Raw genomic sequence first — 10048 nt, 5'->3', positions numbered from 1 at the left:
GACTTAACTCAAGGGTTCGTCCAGTCCTTTTTGAAACATGGTCCTGGCTTATCTCAAGATAGTATCTTCTAAGATAAATAGCCCGCTCATGGCGATTACACAAATTAAACCTTTACCAACTATTATTACGGTTGGGTATTGCACAGTCATCAGAAGGAATGTCAATCTTTCAAACCATAATACAACCTTTACGGCTTCAACATTATCACTGTATTCCTCTGGCACGAGCGCCTGTAATTGTCCTCTTACACTTAAAGTGTCGGCCACCTCTTTGGCCTTTCCTGATGGTAAAATTTCCTTACAGTCAATGTCATTTTAACCACCTCCAAATAAATTTTCTACCTCATTTCAATCACTGCTTATGTGAAAATGCTTTTCTTTAATATCTGATGAGTAAAAAAAAAATATCACCATTTTTCCATAAGTTATTGCCTCAGTCTTTAGAGGTTAATCACTGTCACGACTGACTCTCAATCATACTTAGAACATCTTTTATCTTAGGTCCTAATTGCCCTGAACAATTTCGACCTTTACTGGTTCGATCCCTACTTTCTCGTGGTTTAACACGTGCCCCACTTGGCATCATTATAATTATGTCATATTTCCTTTATCAACATTTTTATTCTTGAGAATTTCGAATATTTCCTTTCTCCTTATAAAACCTCTAAGGTTATCCTTCAATCGTTCCTCCTGTATTCCCTATATACAGGGCATATCAAAATACCATTTACTAATACTAGAACCATTGTCTATATACTTCTGAAAAATTTCTCCACTGATTCTTAAAGGTTGTTGTTACCTTAACCCTTTCCAAATCATACTGTCAAAACTCATACTGTCCCTATTAAGGGTGAAATGCCAACCTTTATGCATTCCCCTAGGATTCATTTTAAGTTACCAATGTTCTATCCTTAATTCTATCTTTAAAAAGGTACATGCATCCTTCCATGGACAAATCAAGTCATATATCCTTGATAAGGGTGTCTTATTTAATCATTCCCACCTCGATAGTATATGCCTAGTTTCACAATAACATCTGTATTCAAAAATGAGGTCAATCAGTATGGCCTCCAAAAGATAACAACGGTTATCCGCTTTTCTTGCCTAATTTGGTAACGATAACAAGGATGTTCTGGAAGATATTGGTCGTGTTCAACGTGAACTTCTTCTTAATAATTACTTATTTACTTTTGTTGTTTTATCTCAACAGTCACCTCAATGTTGGGATATCTTTCATACCTGGCGTCTCCCTTTCTGGGTATCGAGCCACCGGTCTTACACTTCACATTCTTGAAGGTCACTTCCTTCATCCAATTTTCCTAATTTCTTACTTCCTTGTCTCCTCAATCTATCCGCGTCTCATTATTTATCCTTCGAACTATTTCAAGGTTTCCTCGAATCCTCCCAACTTACAGGGGATAAAATATATGTATCTCTTATGCCTTCAACCAGCAATTTTAACTCATGGTGAATCACCCTCATCCTGATGATTACATACTTTTCTATTTCTATTGCTACGAGTCTTTAGGGTTTCCTCATACCCAATTCCTTCATCATTCCTCAAACTCTATTGCCTTTATATTCCTTTCCTCTTCAGTTTCTTTTTATTTTCCTTTCTCTTATCATTATTTCATGAACCAACACAACATAAGCATTGATTTCAAACATCCCGTCCTTCTGGATTCGTGTCCTCAGAACGAATCTTGACAACTTTTACAACTTAGATTCATAATTCATCATACTCGTCTGCCTTTGTTCTGGCTCTAAAGCTTTTACACTATCTCCATAACCTTGGGATTTACTTTCTCGAAAACAATTGACTGGACTTAAATCAGTTTACTATAATCTCTTGCTCCGTGCCTTCTTTGGCCTTTCACCAGTGAGTGGTCTCTCTCTTAGGAGGGTAAGTGACAAAAACAGTCTTTTGTGATTCGTCAATCATTTAGAATCTCCAATGATTCCTATATTTCCTTTAGCCAGGCTCTTGCCTTGACTGGGTCAACCTGTTCCTTGGAACTCTGAGAGCTTAGCGACTTATAGGTCCTGAAAGAATTTCTCACCGCACTGTCTCCTCAGGGTGGTGGTTGGGGATAATAGTCTAAGTTCTTTTTAGACAGGTCCATGAATTTCCGTATAGGAGTGCCGTCTCGGGTCTCCTTTCCTTACTCGACTTTCTATTTCCTTAGTATGAAATGTTTCATCCTTCTACCATACTTGGGGTTATCTTATACATTTTAAATCCTCATTTTCCACTTCATTATGTTATGGGTTCATTCTATCTTGATGGCGACCTCCCTGCCTATCACGTTCAGGTTTTTCTCTAAATCTTATTCCTCAAACTAGCTTTCATCTAATATCTCATCTTTAAGCTCTTGAACATTTGGAACCCAAATTCTGTAGGAATACCTCATTATTCCCTTATCATCTTTCTCGGTATTAATCTTTTATCTAATTGTTGGCTCTCTGCCTTCATTCATCACTTTTTCTTGGCACAATAATAATTTTCCAATAATTCAGACCGCATAGCGATCTCAAACAGCTTTTCGGTACCGGCTCCGGTTACCTTCACTTCTATTTCCATTTTCTCAAAATCTCTTATAAACTCTCCCAAAGATATTATCATCTTGAGTCTCTCCTTTTTACTAAGGGCATCAACCACCACATTGGCTTTCCCCGAATGATAAAGAATCTCCCAATCATAATTCTTGATTAGCTCTGACCGCCTCCTCTGGCGTATGTTGAGCTCTTTCTACGTAAAAATGTACTAGAGCTCCTATGGTTTGTGTAAATCTCTCACTTCTATCCATACCAGTAGTGCCTCCAATATTTAGGGCAAAACTATTGCCACGAGCCCAAGCTCATGGGTGGGGATATCGAATTTCATATTACCTCAATTGTCTTGACGCGTACGCGATTACCTTGTTGTGCTGTATATGAAGCACCCTAATTCCTTATGCGAAGCGTCACTACACATCACAAAATCTCCTTTTCCATCCGGCAACGCCAACATAGGAGCCGTCACCAACCTTTGCTTCAGTTCTTGAAAGCTGTTCTCGCATTACTCTGTCCATTCAAACTTCTCAGTCTTACGAGTAAGCCGCGTTAAAGGGGGCTACTATCTTTACAAACTTGAACGAACCTCCGGTAGTGATCGACCAATCCTACCTCTGATAGCCGACCTAACCATGGTCATCAATTCATCAGTGGTTCTTTATTCATTCTTGTCAGGATCCTCCACGGGATCCTCCTCAGCAACTATCCCTTCTAGGACAACATCCTCAACCGCTACATCCTCAATATGAACATCATCCGGTCCTGTATTAGGACGCTCCATCGGATCCACAATCCGATCTCCAATTAGTAATAAAATATCATCGCGCTGTTGCTCCTCAACCTCAGGGTTCGGAGTCCCGCTACCATATATGATAACGAACTACGCTCCTATCACGATATTTATAAGGGTTCCCATAAGGGTTTTAACTGTCAGTACTATATTAGGTAGTCCACTATTAACTTGGCAAGAGTTCTTATTTATCTTAGTGTACTTATTATCTTAACGTCACATCATCTCTGAGGTTTATAACGCTTAGCTCTGATACCACTTCTGTAACACCCCCAAATCCGGGGTCGGGGATCCGGGTTGTCACGAGTTCCATTTCCCTTAAAACACCCAATCTTAATAATTAATCAACTACTCTGTACTGTGACCCCACAATAAACACACACCACACGTTATAGTCTCAGAGATGAACATCCAAAAATAATCACAAGTCATTTTATTCCACAATTATCTGCCAATACACCTTAAAAGGTTTTCTGAATAAATTTACATTTCTTTGCCATTATTACAATTCATAAATATACATAATCTGATACATCAAAAGTTGAAAGCCTAGCCTATTGGTAGTTCCTACCTCAGCTACAGCGACATCAACGCCTATAGGAAACTGCGGAACGTTTCCTATCCGCTCGTGAATTGGGAGCTTGGTCCTGTTCATCTTGTCTATCTGATGTTGTGTGATGAAAGAAGAAAGCAAGGGTGAGCAGCAAGCCCACCAAAATACTATGTATAATGATTAACAATATATGAGCCTTTTCATAGTACTCATGAAAGTCTTGGTCAAAAGAAATGAACCAAGTGGATATCTTAATGCGATGAAGTCGCAAAATATTCAGTATATATATATACATATATACTTTTCATAATATTGGAAGTCCTCTTCCATGCATAATATACACAGAGTTCCAGTTTATAACTATATAAAACTATCGTTGCAAGGTGATCTCATATAACTGACCTTGTCTCAACATTTTTCTGAAAATCTTTGTCATGCATAAGATAATCATTTACTAGATATAAGTTTAAAAGTTGAAGTTACAAGATACTCCAATATATTTATATCTTTTCCAAATACTACTTGAACTACCACCATTCAAGTTATAATTAGTTTCAAAAGTTCATCACATAGATGAGACTACAAGACAAGATTTGAATAGATTCAATCTTTGAACATCATTATAAATAATGAAGTTACGAGATACTTCATTAAGTCCCGATATATATATACACCTATATATATATATACATTTCATACACTCCTTGAAAACCTCTGTTATGAAAATTATAAATAGAGTTGCAATATCCAATGAATTTGGAAAGGAAAAAAACCTTGGCATAAACCTGATATCTTGCTGATCAGGCAAAGATACCAATAAGTAACCTTTTCTACTAGTAGATGGATGAATCCTCCACCGATCATCACCCTGGCCACATAAGGACCTTGTGCTGGATCGCCACCCGGCCTCTTACGCGTTGATGGACTGCCACCCAGCCACTTACACTTTGATAGACCGTACCCCGGCCTGTCGCTTATGCCGACTCAATTAGATGGGCTTACTTCCCGAACGTTGGGTAAGTAATCAATTCATTTGTTTTCTCATAACAGCAACCACGTTGCGAATGTAAAATGCACCACAGAGCTGGATCCCCCAGGTTTTGAGCAAGTATTTAAATCCCCTTTGAAAGGAAGATCTTAAATATAAAAAAAATGAGTTTTGGGGTCCACTCTAACTTTAAAAATCATTTTGAAGACTCGAAAACATTTTTAAGAATATTTGGAGTGATGCTGATTTAACAAGGTAAATCAGTCCCAATATATTAGAAAATATCTGAATATTATTATTTAAATAATATTCCCATAAAGAGTAATTTTTATAAAAATAATTGAAGTAGAAGTTTTAAAACTTATACTTGAAATGAATATTAAATAATCAAAGATATACTTATACCAAAAGTACTATCTTTATTTGAATAATCGAAAATAAGTTTGATTATCGAAACATTATTCTTTAATAAAATAAAGAATATATCTCAGCAAATAATCGGAGTCATAGATCCTCAAATGAATATTAAAATAATATTCAATAAATAAATTAAGCTGAGTCATAAGCCCTCGAATGAATATTCGAAATAATATTCAATAATAAAATAAAGGAGTCATAAGTCCTCGGATGAATATTCGAAATAATATTCAATAATAAAATAAAGTTATCGAATAAACCTTATTCGATTAATAGTTTTGAAAATTATAACCATATATATATAAACTATATATATATATATATATACAAAATCTACTCGGGATCCTCGACTCCCGGTTTTAGAAAATGTTTTCACCTTTGGGTCCCTATACTAAGGGTATATGCAAATTACCGCTATTCTCTAGCATAGGTATTATCAACTGAACCAACAGATATAAATGGCAAGAATACGAAACAGGCATGCATATGTACCATATCACATGCTACAATATATCGCAAGAATTTGCTAATAACAAATATGCATATATCGCAAGATCATGCATATACACATATACATCACAACAACAGTATAACGGGTAGAAAACTTGCCTGAGCGACTGGGGGTTACGAATGGCTCGGGACGAGTCTGGTAACCTATAAGCAACAAGTAAGTTGGAATTAAACCAAAGTCACTTGTAAATCTATACTCTAACCAACTCAGACTCTAACGCTCGTTTTGCGCTTACTGATTCTCTTAAGTCACTCGAGTACCCTCGGCTCCACCATTTTTAATAATTTAACCATTACGAGTTTTAAGGCGATTCCTTCGCGAGTGTCTTACCAACTGCCTATTACACCTTACATAAATGTTTCATACTTCAATTAGTCCTTTAAGGTCTTTAACCTATGTTTCAAAGTAAGGCGAGGGGTAAGGGTTCGTTCGCGAAACGTCGTTACTTAAAACGGCCGTTTCTCCTAAAACGTACATCGGAATCAAACGAACTACATATCAAAACGAAGCTCGTAACATGAACTATCTAAACATGGCAATGGTCAAAACCTAGAAGTGAGTTCAAGGGTTGTGATGTTAAGAACAAAAACAGTCTACGGTAAATCGGGCATTACGACGGCTATGTTTACGCTATTTCCCAAATTTAAACCATTCCAAAACAACCACCAATCAATCCCAATTCACAACACAATCAAAACTCCATCCAAACTACATCATAACAGCCCCAAAACTCAACATTAACAATTTATACTTATTCCCCACATGAACTAAAAGCTTTACTTAGGTTCTTTAACTAATTATCAAGATTTACAACTCCAAAAATACCACCAAACCAACTAATCTCTACAAACTCAACCAAACTTTAAACAAACAAGCATCATGCTTCACATATACTATATCAAACATATTCATTCCTAACTACTCAAAACTAAAGCTAGGGTTTGTAGTTTATACCTTCCTTGGAGAGTGGAGAATCAAGAGAATGGCTTGGAATCACCCTTAAAGTCCTTATCCAAGCTTAATCTAAACAAAACTTCAAGAACACAAATTTTAGTTCTTGAAAAACACTATTCACCATCTTCTTCCATGATTTATAGAAAAAGATTGGCTTGGAATTTGAAGCTTAAACTTATAGGGAGTATGTAACTATCCATGGGGAAGCTTAGATAAATACCTTGCTAAATAGTAAGTGGTGGAGCTTGGATCTTCATTTTGTTAAGAAAGAAGCCGAGAGCTTCATGAAGAAATGAAATATCTTTGTGTTTTGTGAGTTTTTTGCTTGGTTACTAGCTTTTGATTTTGGTAAATTACCTTTTTAACCATGAAATTTGTGTGGTTATTAATCAACCACACCTCCTTCCCTTATGTCATGCTTAGGTCATCCTCATGATGTCATCCTCCCCTCCTTGTCCTCTTCTCATTGGTTGGGTGACATCATCATCTCTAATCCCTTTGATTAACTTCCTAATTGTTTGCCTAATGACCGCTGATCTGTTATACGGTTCGCTTAACTTTCGTTTTCGTTTATCGTTTGAGGGATCATACCCGGGATCTTATTACTTAGGTTCCCTTAACCTTTCTCAATATATTGTATTCCTTTTATTATCCTCTCTTATAATCCTTTAATTTAAATCTTTTTTATCCTGTTACCTTATACTCAATTCTTTCCGTATCTAGTGGATTTCCGGGAAAAATCAAAGTGTTCGGAATTTGATTCTGATGATCTTTACATACACTTATATGTCATATAGAGTACTAATAAAATCTCAGAATATCCATACCAGAACCCCTACATAGTGTGGCATGAAAAGTTTTCTCATTCCGCATAATCTGCAAAATCACTATTCATAAGGGTTTCAAAAATTTCCAAAAATTGGGGTTATTACATTTTATGTCTTGACGGATAACTGATTTATCCTCATCCATCGAATTGTCTTATTCTTAGCCGTTGATTCTCTGAACATTATCCATCGAGTATACTTACAGTTTGTAAGCATAACACGACGGATGATTGATGGAATTTTTACAATTTATTTTTTAAATGGCTATTTTGGGCAATTCTTATTGGTTACTTTATTTTACTTTATTATTTTTGAGAGTTATTTTTTGAGATAGTATAAAAGCATAACTCATTTTCACTACTTTTCTTTTATCATTCTCAAATCATCTGCTCTAACTTCTATCTTTTTCAAAAGCAATTATCATCTCTCTCTGCAATTTTCACTCTATAATAATGGCACCAGTCGTCAAGATCATGTCTCAAACTGGATTTATCTATGAGAAGAACAACTTCACGGCCTTAGTGAACAAGGGGATTCAGCAGTCTAGCGACTACCACAAAATGATGGATTTTGTGAAGAACTGCAAGCTCAACTATGCCATGCTGGAATCACCCACCATCTACTGTGAGGTTGTTGAAGAAATATGGACGACTGCAACATACAACTCAACTGATAAGACTATCACTTTCACTATTAAAGGTAAGGAATTCTGTGTTAATAATGATATTGTTAAAGCATGTTTCAAAATTCCTGATAATACTGTAACTTCTCCACACACAGACACTGACATTGTTAATATGCTTAATTCCATGGACTATGCACTCTCTACTTCTAAATTAAGTAGGATTAGGAGATTGGCTCTTAGGAAGGAGTGGAGTTATCTGTGTGATGTAGTTACTAAGGTATTTTCTGGTAAAATTAGCAATTTTGATTTAGTTAATATCTCTATGCTTACATGCTTTACATGCTAGTAACTGATAAAATTTTCAACTTTAGTGATCTTGTCATATTTGAGTTGGGATTTAAGTTAGGGGAGCTAAATAAGAGGGGTAAAAATGTTTACTATGCTAGATTTTTAATGATGCTTGCTAACCACCTCTCTGAGGATATTGTGCTTGAGAACCCAACCAACAAATTAGATTTTTGGGTTCAAGAAAGGAGAATCATTGCAGATTTGAACAGGGCAAACCATCACAAAGAAGTGCCACTCTTCTATTTTTCAGTTATGGAGGCACCTCAGGTAAGTGAGGTAAGTTCAACTATCTCTACTCTTCCAGCCTCACAAACTTCTTTGCATTCTAGTGTAGCTATGGCAACTGTATCATTGACCCAACAATTGCTTACCCAAGCTGCCAAACCCAAAATTTCAAAAACAAAGACAAAGAAAGCCCCCTCTGGTGTCTCTCAAAAGATTTCAGTTGTAAAATCCACAAAACCTAAAGAGGGGAGTGTGAAGGTGGGTAAGAAAGGTGAGGGACAGGGTGAACATCAAAGAAACCCTAAGGATAAGGTTGGAGAGGTGAGTGTTTCCCAGCCTAGCCACACTGCAGTTTCCCAACAAACTACAGTGCTTAATAAGGATATAAGCTCACTACTGGTTGCATCCTCCCAAAAGGATGTGACTATTGAACAAAGCTCTCAACCAATAACACAGGCCAAAAGGGTAAGGGACACAAGCTCACCCCAAACTTACACTAGAAAGAAAAAATCAAAGACCCTTGGTGATGCACAGGGTTCACACACTGTGCAAACTGGTGCTAAAGACACGGTCACTGCACCTTCTCAAAGTCAGGTTGATGTGGCTCCAATAAATGTGGAGTCACAGCCAAAATCTCTAACAATTGAAGCCCCTGAAACACCAAATTCTCCCACACACTCTTTGGATGTTGACATGATAAACACATAACTTCCAAATTCTCCATCTTTAACTCTCTTGGAGAAGCCAAAAATCCAAGCAAGTGAGCATCATCTTCTAGATTATTTGTTGGCTCACTTGCCATTTCTTTCTGAAACTGTTGAGACATCTGTGCCAAAATTCTCATCAATCTGCACAGAGTCCACAATAGTTTCCACTCCAAACTCATTCATTTCTACTCACTCGATGGATATTGTTCATCCGTCGAGTAGTGATTGTATCCCGACGGATAAGCTTAACAGCAGTTATCCGTTAGATAGTCAAACTACTAACCCGACGGATATCCCTTATCTGTCGAGAGTCTCTGCACAGCTTCAAATTTCATAAATTATTATAAGTGCAGATGACTTAGTAGTAGTGCAATCACTCCTAGGATTGAGGGAAGGGAGTGAAATGAGTGAGAGTCTGGGTTGCTCCCAGGAAAAAGGAGAGGAAAAGAGTGAACAAATACAATCCATTTCTTCAGGATTGGCAAAAGTGAGTGTGAGGAGTCCCACCTTAGATGGTGAAGGTGAGGGTGTGAGGGTGGGGAGCCAAGGT

This window comes from Apium graveolens, chromosome 7, assembly GCF_009905375.1.
Source record: "Apium graveolens cultivar Ventura chromosome 7, ASM990537v1, whole genome shotgun sequence".
Taxonomy (NCBI): Eukaryota; Viridiplantae; Streptophyta; class Magnoliopsida; order Apiales; family Apiaceae; genus Apium; species Apium graveolens.
Note: the sequence above shows the minus strand (reverse complement) of the source record.